At 36.7% G+C, this 15878-nt stretch overlaps 1 protein-coding gene and 1 long non-coding RNA gene across 5 annotated transcripts in view; one reads left to right on the forward strand and one right to left on the reverse strand.

The window, feature by feature from the left end:
* PRKG2 (protein kinase cGMP-dependent 2) overlaps positions 1-15878 on the reverse strand; it is a 106526-nt gene that overhangs the window by 60052 nt on the left and 30596 nt on the right. The gene's annotated exons all lie outside the window — the stretch shown is intronic.
* Positions 1456-15647, forward strand: LOC119260973 (uncharacterized). Of its 3 annotated transcripts, XR_008549232.1 has the most exons (4): positions 1456-1766; positions 5912-6036; positions 11742-11787; positions 15367-15647. It is a non-coding gene; the product is annotated as an uncharacterized LOC119260973 (long non-coding RNA). The 3 variants fall into 3 exon arrangements; XR_005128871.2 differs by lacking the exon at positions 11742-11787; XR_005128872.2 differs by lacking the exon at positions 15367-15647 and having other exon boundaries at positions 11742-12026.

Genomic DNA, 15878 nt, shown 5'->3' on the forward strand with positions numbered 1-15878 from the left:
CCTATCTGTGAACTCATTAGGCAACATGAAGTAAACAATGAAATCTTAAATGGAATCCTTCTTCTCAGAGACTGTTACCCTCAAAGTCAGTTAAACTTGTCAAGCACCGTACCTTGGGAACTTCCTTCCACCTTCACTTTATCTGTCATCAAATCTCATCAATTTTCTTTACAAAATATTACTGTAGTCCATTTAGTTTTCATTTTCAAGGATGTCACCATAGACTAAGAAAAACTGTAAGTTTGGACAGCTTTCAAGCTTCTTTTTGGTATACAGTTTTGGTATTTCAGATTAATCCTATTAAAACACTGACTTCATCATGATCTCATTCTTCCTTCATCCACTAAAACCAACCATTTATTCAACTAAAATATACTGAGAAAATGTTTGCTAGATGATATTCTCAATGCAATTGGTAGAACTGTGAACAATACCAAAAAAAACTCAGCTTCCATGGGTCTTTCATGCTAGTATAACACTCTAGTCAGTGTTTCCTTAATGTCCATGTACTCCAAATTATGTTCCACAAAGTCTGTTCCTTCATAAGCATTAGTGTATTAAGTTTGAACAATTTTGGAAATTCACAGTATACATGTTAAATATTCAAATAAATTTTGCAGCATACAAATACATTTAAACCAATGTTTCCCAAACCCCAATGTCTTCTTGTTTGTTTTTGTTGTTGTTGTTTTAACTTCTAATAACATTCCAAGGAAATACTGTCAAAAACCTTTTTGCCCAACATCTCACAATCTTCCCATCTCCCACCACATAATTTTCTCAATCCATTTAGCACTTATTCCTCAAAACAATCTTTTGTTACGTGTAGCTAGTATTCAGCTTTACCTTCAGGCATGGCACATGTTTTCTCAACTGACTTGACTTAGTTTCTTCTCTCCTCAACTTACTTAAAGTTTATGCACCTACCAAGGATTCCCTAAAAACCTAAAAAACTGTTTCCGGATATTGTGGATCACACAACCTTTTCACTCTACTTTAAACTTCTGGAGTAAATGTATTCTGTCTATTCAATTCAATAAGTTTTCAAACATTCAACAAATCACATCAAGCATTTATTTAGAATATAAAAATTAATTAAGCATGGACTGTGGCCTCAAAAAGTTTCCAGATTTTTTTAACTTAGTTTACTATTGTAGTATTCTATTGGGAAAAAAGCTCTTTCTATGAGTTTTTCTCTAAACTAGGTTATAAATTCTTGGAGGAGTGGGTCTTGTGTTGAATTTTTGTTTAAGATGTAGCTTATGGGAGTGATGAAGAGTATGGACCCAAAGTAGACCAAGATATTACAGATATCAGACACAGACTTTAATATAATGGTAATTATTGGGTTGTCAGAAAACCCATTTTAGAATGGGTTTTAGAATTAAAATTTAGAATTTTAGATTTTAGATTTAAGAATTTAGAATTAAAGATTTTAGAATTAAAGATTTTAGAATTAAAGCATACAATATCTAGTACGTGGACTTAATAGATGGTCTTTAAATAGGATAAAGTATGGTTGAAAAAGACTAGAAACTGAATTTGGATGTAGAATATATCTAAATAGAAGATTGGAAATAATGGAAAATAGAGCAACAATAACAAAAACAAAGCAAAACATAGCGACATGTAAGACATGATAGAGAAGTTGAATAGACAGGTAATTTGGACACTTAAAGAAAGGAAAAGAATCAATTTGAAGTATATGAAGGCATCATATTCAAGAATTTTCTTAAGTTAATGGAATTCATCAATCCACAGACAAGGTATGTTACCATCCCCACATAAAATATACAGGTCCATCATAAATAAATTGATGAAATCTAAGTGCAAAGAGAAAAATCTTTAAGGTAGTTGCAGAAAAATTGACCTTCAACAGTGGGACTGACTGACTCTTCAAGAGAAATGAAGAAAGCCAGAAGACAGTAGAATATCTACAAATACTTCAAGTGCCTATTTCAAAGTGCCTATTTCAATATCCTTTCCCAATGAAAAATAGTACTCAAAATGAAAAGCAAAATGAAAACATTTTCAAAATGTTATTCCATTGGTAACAAAAGGAAAGTGATCCCAGATGAAAGTTAGCAAATGTTAGAAGGAAGATCAATAGAAAAAGTAAATTTGTGGATGACAAAAGGAAGTTTATCTTTATAAAACATTAATAATAAGAACTTGTTTAGTTTAAAATATAAATAAAATGTATGAGAGCAAGAGCCAAAATTCCAAGCATGATGGTCAATAAAGGAATTAACATAATTTAAATTCAGCAATTGATAAAAGTACTAATCTCTACCCAAAATTTAATAAAATAAGGATGATATTAGATTAGCCAAAGAATATTTAACTAGAGAGTTAACAGAAGAGAAAACTGAATAATAATCTATATTTAATCAATCAAATAAAATGTCAAGAAAATAAACAAAAAGAGACCAAAAAAGAGAAAAACTAAGAAACAAATACTAATATGCTAGTTAAATCCAAATATTTAGTATTTACATTTGTATAATATTAAAGATATATGTACTAATGCCCTAATTAAAAGATATGATTGTCAGACTGATTTTTAAAAAGAAAATAACATTATGTGATTCTTATAAGAGGCATTCCTTAAAGACAATGATACAAAATTTTGAAAGTGAAAAGGTGGAAAATGATATACTATTATGTAAATTTTAATTATAATGATACAAACTTTAAAAGACAAGCACATTTCTGGAAATAAGGATGGGTATTTCATATTAATCAGGAAGCTAATAAGACAGTACCAAATTGATAGAATATTTTACAAATCAAAGGAAACAAACAAATCTTCATGTATTTTGGGGGATTTGAATACATCCCTCTAGATGATAAAAAAGAATAAGCAGACAAAATTTAGTTTGAAAATAAAAGAGCTAAATAATTGATTATTAAATTTTACTTAATCTCTTGACATAATTGATATTTTAAAAAGACTATTCAACAAATTCATAGTACATAATCTTTTCAAGCGCACATTGTATCTTTAGGAAAACTGACCATTTAGTGGACCATAAAGCAAATATCAATAAATTTCACATGAATAAATAATGCAGAGTTTATTCTTTGAAAACAGTAGAAATCAATAACAAGCAATAAACAGAAAATTCTCAAATGTTTGAGGATTGAATAATACATTTACAAACATACCCTTAATCAGAGGTTAAATATCAAGGGAAGTCAAAATATTTTTAAACAAATAATAAAACAATGATTTAACAAAACTTGATGGTTTCAGTTAAATAAATACTAAATGGGCAATGTGTGGTATCAAATAGTTATGACAGGAACAAAAAAAAGTTAAGTGTCCCTATCAAAGAGCCAGGAAAGAGAATTGAGCTTGAAAATGGGAAAAAGAAAGAAATGGAGGAATATAATAAAACAAACCAAAAAAAGTATAATGAAGAAAATCAACATAGTCCAAAATAGGTTATGTGAAAAGACTACAGAACGAATAAATTACTAGCAAGAAGCAGAAGGAGGGATGGAGGGAGTGAGAGAGACTATTAAAATAATCTAAAGTCAAAATATAGGCAAAAAGTTATTTATAATATAAGTTCTCCCACTATCTGAAAGCAAGACATTCCTATGAACCCTTTCATAAGCCAAAACAGCGTGATGTGAGGAAATAAGTAACCATCAATTTATATGGAAATTTTTTTGAGTGACACTAGTCCCAAACAAATAAAACAACAGTAACATATAGTAGAGCAGGACTGCTGTGAGTAATACAGAGTATACAGTGGTCACCAAGAAGGAACATGGCAATGCCACTTTTGCCACTTTTGGGGTGCCTCTAAAATGGCTGCTACAAAAGAAACACTGAAGAACATTTTCATTTGTCACCTTTTGGTGGAAACACAGAAATCACCTTCGAATTTCTTTTGGTTAGTGAAACAGGTACTAATCTAGTTCTTTTGTAAAAGCAAAGTGGAGTAACCAGAATTTTTGAAAACCAGGGAATACCTGTAATACTAGTATAAATATGGCTACTTCTGAGGGAGAGATTAGAAGGGAGCAGGCAGAGCCTTTGAGGTGTTGGTAATGTTCTATTTCCTGATCTGTCTGTGACATGGATGAAATCACCTTATGATTTGTGCACATTGATGAAAAATTTATTTTGAAAAATAAAATGTGTACATGTGTTTGGACTCAGAAATCCTAGGTTCAAATCTCACCTCTGCCACTTTCTAGCTGTGTGACCTTGGACATATCACTGAACCTTTCTGAATCTCAGAGCATAGTTACCATATACACTTCCTAGGACTATATGCACATTAACTAAGATAAGGCACCATAAAAATGGTAGTTATAGTAGTTGGCAACTGTAGTAGTTCCAGCATGTTTTTATAAGGAAGAACAGGTTGGAAAAATTTCTGGAAGCCAGGGAACTACAAAGAGGCCAACCCCCTCTGCCGAGTTCAAAGTTCCTTCCATAGGGCTGGGGCTTGAACTCATGCCCATCAATGGCAACATCAGTAATCTTCTAGCAATCCTTTTACATCCCCCAACTTACATAATCAACATTCCTTTAGGCAATAAATTCCTGTCCTCTAAATTACTTCAGGAAGTTTAACTTGTCCAAGTCCACTGAGCCCTCAATATTGATTCTACGTAGTGGAGGGCTGTGTCCTCACTGTTTGTTTTCATCAGGTCAGAGCACGTCTCTTGCAACCTTCTTTGCATAAGGCTCAGTGCAAAGCAGGAGCCAGCAGCCTCCCCCTTCTCTCTTATCTACAGGGACATCTTGTAGGTATCATTTCATAGCTTCATTATCTATACAAACAGAAGCATACTGTAAAGTGTATTTGTTAAGGGCACCAACTCCTGAACCTGGAATGCCAGGATTTGATTTCTACTTCTGCCAGTTACTAACTGGAGCCCTGGGCAAGTCCTTTAATCTTGGAGTTTCCTCAACTGCTAAATGACAATAAACACAGTCTATAGGTCATAGTGTTTCTCTGAGAATTAAATAAGGTAACAATATAAAGCATGGAGATGAAAGCTTGGCACATCAAATATATTATATAGGAGATGGTTTTACTACAACAAGCTAGCAAGTTAGAAGACACTTAAACACCTTTGCACTAAAACAGCTCTAAAAACCCTATACTTAACACCTGCTTTTATATATTTATTTAAGGAGGCCCTTCACAGGGTTGGTAAAGCTGAGAATGCCTTATCTGTCCAGTGTCCCTATGCTCAGGGTAGCCCTTACCCGCTGAGCTACTCACAGGCCCCCAAACATGCCAGTCCACCTGCCATACATTCCTTCTTCATAATCCAGCTCAAGGTCATTTCTCTATGGAGATTTCCTTGATCCCACCCTCTTTCCTTTGTACCCTTGTCTCTTCAAATATTAACCACACACAAGAGTGCAATACATTTTAATTTCCCAAACGAGACTGTGACCTTCAAAGATGTGATTATGCTTTCTTCATCCTCTTATTACCTCCAATCTAGAATAGAACCTGGCACATAACAGGAACTCAACAAAATTAAAAGAATGTTAAAGGACATTCAAATTCTTTCTCCTGGGACTAAACACAACAGTAGTCTATGGTAGAAAATATCAGTCACCTAAGAAACAGGGATAGACAATGAACAGGACGAGGATCTCTTTATTTTGCCCTCCCAAAATCTTTTGAGTGGCAGAGCAACCAGAAAAAAAAAAAAATACCAAGTTAAGGCACAAGTGCATAATTTGAGAAACTAGCATGAGGAAGATGAGGTCAGTCCATGTAATCAGAAAACGGGCATGACTCTCTGCTGTCAGCTCTCAGAACCTATTGCCCGTGTAATTTAGTATGGTTGTAATTGAATCATGTTTACTGTTATTTCATGCTCATGCTCACAACAAACATTTCCCTTTCCCTTTCTTAAATGTGTGCAGATGATCCTATTCCCATGAGCATCAAAGAACTGAGTTCAACAATGAAGTGTTGGAAACAACCAGCATTTAAAATGAAGTTCATCTGACACACTCCATGATATGCAGAATCGTCTTTGTGCTGCATGGTAAATTAGCTAGAAATCGTAAGAAGTCCCTTAAAAGTCTGCAGTGGGCATTGCTCTCAGATCATCAGACTGAGGAGTTCTGGAGTCAGTGGCAGGGAAATTTATTCCTATAAACTTTTATAGATACTGATGCCCAGGATCCTCATCTCAATGTACTCAGAATCCTGAGGGCTGTACCTGGACATCAGTGCTTTGTAATACTTCTCAGGTGATTATAATATAGACATTGGGTTAAGAATTACAGTTTTAAATAAGACACTTGGGCCTCCCTGGTGGCGCCAGGGGTTAAGACACAACCTATGAAGCTATCCGCAGCCACTGTAGAACGAGTTTGATCCCTGCCCAAGGAGCTACCCACATGGAGCAGCAGACCTCTCCTGGCTCACCCGCTGCTCCCCTCAGCAGTGTATTTCAGTCAGTCTGCCTGTTCTGTTCCCCACTCGGTCTCCGGTGAATCCTCTCCCCCCTCTCACCTCTGGCCCATATCCCAGTTCTTGTATGCATGTAGGGGCAGCCTGTCAATTCCACCCCAGGACTCTGGCAGTTTTTATAAACTGTGTAAACTACACATAACTAAAGCTGTACCATTTTAATGATTTTTGACCGTCTAATTCAGGGACATGATACATATTCCCACTGTTAAACAGCTTTTGCAACCATCCATCTCCAGAATATTTTTCATCTTCCCAAACTAAAACTGTACCCATTACAAACTGCAAGCCCCATTCTCCCTATCTTCCAGCCCCTGGAAGCCTCTGGAGACCTCCATTCTACATTATGTCTCTGTGATTTTTAGCACTCTAAGCACTTCACATAAGTGGAATATTCAATATCTGTCCTTTTGTATCTGACATTTCATTTCATTTAGTACAATGTCTTCAAGGTTTATTCATGTTGTAGTATTAAAGTGAAAGGAATTCCCTTTTTTTAAGGGAGAGCAATATCTCATTTGTATGTATAAACTGTGTTTTGATTGTCTATTTATCCATCAATGGACATCTGACTTATTACCATCTTTTGGTTATTGTGAATAAGGATGCTGTGAGCATGCATGCAGAGGACTCTGAAATTTTTTTAAGATTTTATTTATTTATTTATTTATACAAGAACTGGGGTACAGACCAGATGTGCGGGAGGGTGAGAGAATTCACCAGAGTCAGAGCGGGGAACAGAACAGGCAGACTGACGAAATACACTGCTGAGGGGAGTAGCAGGCGCGACTGGAGAGGTCTACCGCACCATGTAGGGCCCTCACTGGCCGGCTGGGAGCTAACCGGCACTGTAGAGGCTGCAGACAGCTTCACAGCACTGTGCTCAACCGCCTGCACCACCAGGGGAGGCCCAGACTCTGAATTTTGCATGGCTCTACATATCCAGCAGGGTCAATAATCTTAGCCAGAGTCTCCCCAACAGAGGAACAGAGGGAGCAGCGTGGTGCATAGAATTCTAAGATGACCCCATGATCTCCACTTCCTGGTGTCAAAATCTTGTGTTCTCCCCCTTCTTTGAGTGGGAATGAATCTGTGACTTGCTCCTCTCCAACATGTTGCAATGGCAATGGAATGTCACACCATGTTTGTTACATAAGACTTCATCTTAGTCAACTATAAAGAGATTCTCTAACTGGCCTTGAAGAACTAAGCTTAACATGCTGTGAGGACATAAGACAGAGAACACTCAGTGGTGTCTAGGAGCCTCGAGCAACTCCAGCTGACAGCCAGCAAGAAAATGGAGACTTAGTTTCTACAGCCACAAGGAATTGATTCTGTCAATAATCATATGAGTTTGACAGAGATACTTCTAGAAAGTGCTAGAAAGAAAGAAAGCCAACTGATGCTTTAACTGCAGCCTTGTGCAATCCAGAGCCAATGACCTAAATAATCATGGTCAGCCTCAACCCATGGAAACACTCATGTCAATAATATGTGTGTTTGAAGCTGCTAAATTTGTGGTATCATGTTATGCAGGTAATAGAAAAAGCGTCTATGTTCAAGTTTCTCTTTTCAAGAAGTTTTAATTAGTAACTTACTCTGCTCCCATTTTTACCTCCATTTTTGTCATGTCTTCTGGAGAGAGGGGACTAGAAACTACAGATTTTTCTTTCTTTCTAATTTCCCAGAGCTGGATCTATAAATACCCAAAAGACTATCAAAACTGGTGCTTAAAATTTACCAGTTAAAAGTAATTTGGCATGACAAGCAAATGCTCTGAAAGGATGAAATGCAAATTGGAAGTTCCTAATCATTCACATTTTAGTATGAATTACATGAAGATATTCCTGACTATTGGTCTCAAATAACATCAAGATCACATTGAAAAATCGACGACTAACAAATATTTCTAAGGATTTCTAAGGGGAGTTAACAGGGAGGGGAGGAGGCTAACTATTTTTATTTAAAGAAAGTAATCATTTTTAGTCAAGGGATAAATACAAGAGATTTATCTTTTACATAAAAAGTTCTTCCTAAAAGAGTTTAAAAGTGAAAAAGATTTATCTTTGACTTTAGTTTTTCCTCAGTCTTAAAAATTTTACTGCACTTTAAACCCCAGAAAAAAATCAGGTTTCAGGAGCAGAATAGCCCAGGCTTCCAGGAAGAAAAGGGAAGATTCCTTAGAAACTGACCACACTGCTAATTGAGTGACAAAGGTCAGTGTCCATGCTTCGCTTGGATCAGACCAGCAAGGAGAAAAAGGTCATTGTCTTCTCAAGTATTATATTTCTACTACACTCTTTCCTGGGAATTTAGAGAGAAAATGGGCAGTAACCATTTCAGAAGCAATTTAAAAAAAATAAGTGAGGAAGGATAGAGGCTCCTGCCCAGGCCTCCAGTTCAGTGACAGAAAGTCAGAGCTGCTTGATTCACCAGCACTAACATATTTGAGGCCAAGCAGAACAAAAAACTGCTATGAATATCCTTTTATTTAGTAAAATATCAAGCAAAATAAAATGAATATAGGTATGAGAGTCGATGTGACTGAATGGTAGTTGTCACCTCACCTAGCTGACACCCAGATGAAGGGATACACCTTTCAGCACAAATGATGACAGTGGACTAGTTACTTATGATTTCTGAGCCTCATATAATTGGACTTATCCACTGGGGTTTGTTGTGAAAATAAATGAGATAACTCGATGTAGGTCAAAGCTCACTGTGGCTAGCCTATAATAGATATTTGAAATTGGTATTGTTGGCACGTGACTGATACTGAGAATGGGGGGAAATCAGGAGGGAAAAATAAAGGTATAAGTGGAAGAAATGGGGGTGGGGGGAGACAGAAAGAAACAGAAAATAAAAAGAAAGCAAAAGGAAAAGAAAATAACATTAAAGAACAAGCTTCACTGAGGAAATATTCAATATTTGTTGAACTGAGTGTCTTAATCTAAAGAAGGGAAATCTTGGACATCATAGCTATTATCCAAGCTATTGGGTCAAACACCTCTGTGGTTTTCAGGTAGTATAAAAATATCAGAGAGCATGATGAAATTTAGGATTATAGGCCTCAAGGTGAGGGGAGGCTGAGTAAGGTGGGTCCCTACAACAAACACTTAGACTTTTGACTATTTGAAACAATATGTCCTTGAATCATGAGTGTTTTCTGAAGCTTGATGAAGCAATTTTCTTAACACCTATCAACTGACAGCCTGCAAGATTTGAGCATAAAGTGAAAAGGAGCAAAGGGCAGCTATAAACTAAGCAAAAGATAATTTGAGAGTCTGAGAGTTAGGAGAGCCCAGAGCCTTGGGCTTCTAGAGAGAAAGATGAATACCAGAGACTGGAAGAGAGGTGTGGAACTCAGAAAGCCTGTCAAACCTCTGTAACTTCACCTAGATGGCCACTTATTCTAAGAAGGTTCTCTAACTTGATGCTTCTCACACCTCTCCCTTTCTCGGGAACTTTGATAGCCCACCTCAAGCCCCCAAACCACACAGCTTCAAGGGGAGTATTTGCATGGCACATGGCAGGCTAGGTCACCCTTGAGAGGTGAGCGAGAAAACACTTTCACAGTAGGCACTCAGGTTTGAACCTGGCTCCACAAACTATAACACATCATGTTCAGAAAGTAGTGCAAAGACTGAGCTTTCATTTTTATCTCCAATACAACGGAAAAGCAACAACCGCCTCGCTAGGCAAGTCTCCATCCTCACTTAAATAATGTACAGAAAACAACAGGTTGTTCTCATCTCACCCTGAGTAGTTAGCTGGGATCTAGATGTCTAAACATGCTATAACACATAGCCTTCTGTTCTCAACCATTCTGACAACTTTCACCAAACACATGGCCTGGCTGGCTTCACCCCACTTTTGACTATCAGTCACCACATAATTGAACTTTTCTCTTCGTCCCTTGTATAGGGAGCTTTATGCTTTGCTTTGCTGAAGACTCAGATTAAGACAATCCTATTTATAATCATAAATATGATTTTTTAAGAATTCAACTGATAAATGAGTCTGTCCATACATTCTTAAAATACTTTAATAATCTATGTAAAATATAGGTAGAGAGTCTCTCAACAACAACATTTAAATCATTATTGTGTGAAGAAAAAAAGGTTTCTCTTCCTCTCTGCCCCCAGAAAAATTTTCCTCTGCCTCAAAGTGGTAACAAGGCAGCACTTTTGGAAGCATAATTTTCAGGGAGAATAACAATAGCAAGTAGTTGTTTGCAATCATACCAAAAAAGCTATATGTAATTATTTATTTAATATTTTTCAAGGTTGCCCAAGTAAAATGTAAACAGTCTACCTCTAATTTTCACCTCAGAAAAATGGTATATAAGAGTTGTTAAACAGACTTAAATAGCAGATTATCTGGTTTTGAATCCTGGTTGCAATATTAAAAGCTCTGTAACCGTAGACAGCTATTTAATTCTGTGTGCCTCCATTTGCTCTTACGTAAAAGGAAGGTATAGTTTGTTGGAGGATTAAATAACCCAACAAATGTGACATGTTCTGGGTGGTGCCTAGCACATAATCAGTGCTCTATAGTATAGTTTATTATTATTATTATTGATATTCCATAGATACACGCCTGTTCAATAAAGGAACCCCATTTCTACAATGCACTTTTAAATGCTCAGCACTGCTTTAGAAAGGAAGCACAAAAAATAACATGCATACTCTTCCTCACTCCTTTACCACATTTTATTTAAATGGATGACTCACTAGCATGCTCCACTTTTACCTATTCTGCTCCCGGGTGGGAGTGACAAACAAAACTAATTGTGCTTCCTAAAATGAGCGTCAACATCTGAAGTCAGTTGACAAGTCTTTGTTTTATCTCTCTTTTTCACAGAAGAACAATAGTTTCAAATGATATTTTAAGTGTTCCGAGCAAAAGGGCTTCATACCAACAACCTGCCAGACAGCTCTGGTTAATTTGCCTGTGTCCCACCAGACATTCAGCATGAGGCCGTAATTTTGCTCTGCCAGAACTGAAGTTTGCTAAACAATGTCTACATAAACAGAAAATTCGATTTCAGTAAAAGATCTGACCTCTGGATGTCTGGTTGTCTTGGTGCTCAAGGAAAGTCAGACCTGGACAGAAATGCTATCTGAGCTCTTCCTCATCCTTTGCCACGGACACTCAGTTCTCAAACTTGCGAAGCATTATATTCATTTGGGAACCCATTCCTGCCCCTCCATGTACATCATAGCCTGTGCCATAAGATGAATCAGACACATTTTTTGTGTCCTTTTCACATAGGCCTGTGCTCTGAGGATTCAGCACTTGTTGACTATTGCTGCGATAGGTGAGCTCTGCTTAACTTTGCTTGGAAGAAGCCAGAAGATACCAGGAGGAATCACTGTTCTTGCTACCAGTCAGTAGGGCACACCATAATAAAGCAGACTGCTGCCCAAACTGGTCTGCTTGAGGACTTTCATCCTTACAGAGAGAACTAAGAACACCAGGATTGTAGAAGGAAAAAAACCTGGTCATGAGTCTTCCTCTACCCTTAACTCTGTTACTTCCCATGGCATGTTCTGCAACATCCTGTACCTGTAGCCTCACTTTTCCAGTAAGGGCTTAGTATGAGATAAACTTTATGGTTTTTCTAGCTCTAAAATCTTCTGCTGTTCACCATATTAAATTTAAATCCAAGATCAGAGTACCTGATATACTGTGGTACTCTGACTCATCATGATTTACGATCCTCCTGTAAGGCTGAGTACCTGTAATAGAAACGGGCTACATGCCCACATAGTTGCATGCTTGTAAAGATCTAAAATAGTCAGTGGGCATGAAGCCAAGTCACCACAAAAGGCTGTGATAAACTGTCGGTGCAGTGCACCTTAAGAGTGATTCCCACATTGTGGGGATCTGACAGGCACATTCTCACTTTCTGTGGCTTTGCCCTAAAAGCTAACACAGGTATTACTTTATAAAATTTTCTCAAACCTCACCAATCACAATTGGCAGGGATAGCAGCTGCAGTCAAAAACCTACAACCACAATATCTAATACAGAGTCCTTAGACACATATGTCTAGTTACATTTTGAATTAATTAAAAATTAAAATTAGGTTTATCAGCAGCTACATTTCTTTTTTTTTTAAAGATTTATTTTTTATTTATACAATAGCCGGGGTACAGGCCAGAGGCGCGGAATCAGCAACTACATTTCAAAAGCTCCACAGTCACAACTGGTTACTGGCTACCATACTGGGCAATACACATTATAGAGTATATCTTTCTATATTATAATAGACAATTCTATTGGACAACAATAAATTATACTAGAAACTGATCTTAAAAACAAACCCTTGAAGGCCTTCCCTGGTGGTGCAGACAGTTGAGCTCTGCACTTGTGAAGCTGTCTGCAGCCTCTGCAGCACAGGTTTGATCCCCGCCGGCCGGCCGGCAAGGGTCTCACATGGCATGGCAGACCTCTCCCTGCCTTGCCCGCTGCTCCCTCAGCAGTGTATTTCAGTCAGTCTGCCTGTTCTGTTCCCTACTCTGTCTCTGGTGCATCCTCTCATCCCCCCACATCTCTGGCCTGTACCCCAGCTCTTGTATGCATAAATAAATCAATCTTAAAAAAAAAAAAACTTGAATTTTGCAAGAGACAACTTTCAATAGCCCCTCAATACCACCAGAACATTTAAGTCTTTCCTTATAGAGTCTGTCCCCACCAGGGAACTTCCCCACCAACATTGGCTGGGAGTTGGGTTCCCAGTGCCAGAATTATAAGACTCAGAAGCAGCATCATGTGACAGTCATCAGAACAGAGGGGATAATCAGTGTAGATGAGCAGGCATGGAACCCAGACACCACACTTGTCTGGAGAAAATGGAACACTCTCTTATTCCATAGGAAGTTCCAAGTGCCTCGTGGTACCCATGATGTGTACTTGGAGGGGTTGAAGAGGCAATATATAATGATAAATAAATATATAATATATATATAAATATATGTATAATTTTTTATATCATCTCTCACTTTTGTACAGTAATTATTCCCCTTAGGTGTGGCCTTCCCACCAATATTCTACCCACAAACAAATTTAGTAAGAACAAATTTAGTCATGAATTCAGTCAGGAGACTTAATAGAAGTTCAACAAGTAAACCATGAGACCTAAGGATAAACAGAGTAGCTATTTTGACAGATACCTTGAATGCTCCAATTTCTAGCAGAAAAGTGTGAAAAAAGTAGCCAAACCAGTGGATACTGATTCAGTGATAACTCTCCCATCCTTGTTAATATTCTAATTTCTAGAAAATACTTTCTTACAAAATTTTTCATAGTTTCCATAAAAGATATATAAAAATAATCAAAGTTTTTATGGATTTTCTCGAAAACTAGAACTATTTGAAAACAGGAAATGAATGATATTACCGAGCACTGTCAAAAGACTGGAAAATTTTTAATCTCTGAATGATTACAGTAGCTATCTATGTTTAGCCATTTATTCCAGACCCAAATAGAGAGATTTTCAGCGGGAAACTGAGGCAGAAAACCAGTCAATGAAATAAGAGTGATTCCCATATTCTATTTAATTTTTCAATTTAATATAAGACTATGAAAACAGATGGTGATTATTAGGGCCTGAAAAGTCTAGTTTGGTCTCTTTAGGACTTAGTCAGTAAGGAATCAGCTTGCCCATTTCTTCATCATGACCTCAGTACAGATGTGCACCCATCAGGCTTTCCTTGATGATGAGGAAACTCACTACAAATTCTGGTTTAGTATTAATATCTTTTCTCTCTGGTGTGCCACTCACTACAGACAGACAAAAAAGAGGTAGTTGGGTCCCGAAATTGTGTATAATTTCTGATTTTCTTGCCTAGTTATAATACAGCTAATGTATATTTGTCTCAGATTGTTAAGTTACCTAACACTCAGAGAATAGTGGTTGCCTCAAGATGGACAAAATAACTGAACATAATCTAGGTTCAAGAGGAGAAATCTGGTAGAATTTGCAGGGAGAAAGTCAAAGAAAATGAGTTGTTATTAAATTCTCTTACACTTCTAGATATAAGCATGTTGCTATTTGAATTTTTTATATTTAAATTATGGTTAAGTATACACATATGAGTAGAATAATGCATAACACAGAATATTACTGTGTACCTATCTCTCTGATGTATTAAAAAAGAATACTGGATGGTGTTCTATTTTTTAAAAACAAGCATAAGTTTATAACACATTTTTTGAATTCACACTTAAAAAAATAATTATTCCTTTTGAAAAGGGTATAGATATAACCTTTCTAAACTGGCTGATAAAACTTTTGGCTTACAAAATCTTCAGAAGTTTAATGTTAACCAGATTTCTTTCATCACAAAGAATTATGATTAATAATCCAGACGGACTTGTTTCCTTAACAAATATTTATCAGTCATTTACTATGTACCAAGTACTGGCCACAAGTTGATGAATAAACTCCTTCGTAGTTCTATTGTCAAGCTAATCATTTAAGTCAGATGTTTTATCTTGACTTATATTACTTGTGTTGTGAAAAATTAAAATTTGCTTCAATTTCACAAATTATGCATTTTGCAAGAGATCGAAACTCAGCCAAGACATTCTTAAGGCAAAGGACCTAATTTCAACTAATGAATATTTACTCATTTAAAAATAATGCAGGTAGGGGGACCCTAACTTGTGATGGGTCCATTCAATCTTCCTGGTTAGGAAAGGTTAGCCAGAAAAAAATGTGAGTGTGCACATGCGTACAGACACACAGGTGTGCAGTGCATGCACAGGTACTGCAGTAAATACTTATATGTTATTTTAAAAGTCCTTATTTGTTAAGTTCATTATAGCTTTTAATTGTTCCTTCTGCCTGCAATGTCCTTTACAACTAACCTGCACTTCTTTTCCTCCTTAGGTTCTTAGGTAAAGGTCACCTCCTCAGTCAGGATGTCTCAACAATCCCAATTCTGTTGTCTCTTTGTCTTTCTTTCCTCTTAATCTCAGAGATCACCCACTATCTGTTGGCTTCCATTGTATCATTTATTGAAATTAATAATTACACAATGTTTACTTGTTTCCTGTATACTATCTTCTCTGTGTCTATTCACTGATATATCCTTAGCATCTAACACAATGGTTGGAAGAGGGCAGTGCTTGATTTAAACTGTAGAATGAATGAATGAATGAATAAATGAATGAGAAACCAGTTTACTCCTTTGTCATGACACTTGCAGACTAAATCCTGAGGAGTGACTTTCGCTATATACATATATAATTCACTGTGATTTGTGTATACTTTTAAGTCCAATCCTGTAGAAAGACAGAAGGTTAGACTTCCTAAAAATAGTTCTTCATTCTGCTAGCATTTTGGAGATGATGGAAATGATTTTCATAAACTCAGATGCTCAGTTACACATATCACACATC

Source organism: Talpa occidentalis, unplaced genomic scaffold (genome assembly GCF_014898055.3).
Source record: "Talpa occidentalis isolate TD23 unplaced genomic scaffold, MPIMG_talOcc4v2.1 talOcc4.6, whole genome shotgun sequence".
Classification (NCBI taxonomy): Eukaryota; Metazoa; Chordata; class Mammalia; order Eulipotyphla; family Talpidae; genus Talpa; species Talpa occidentalis.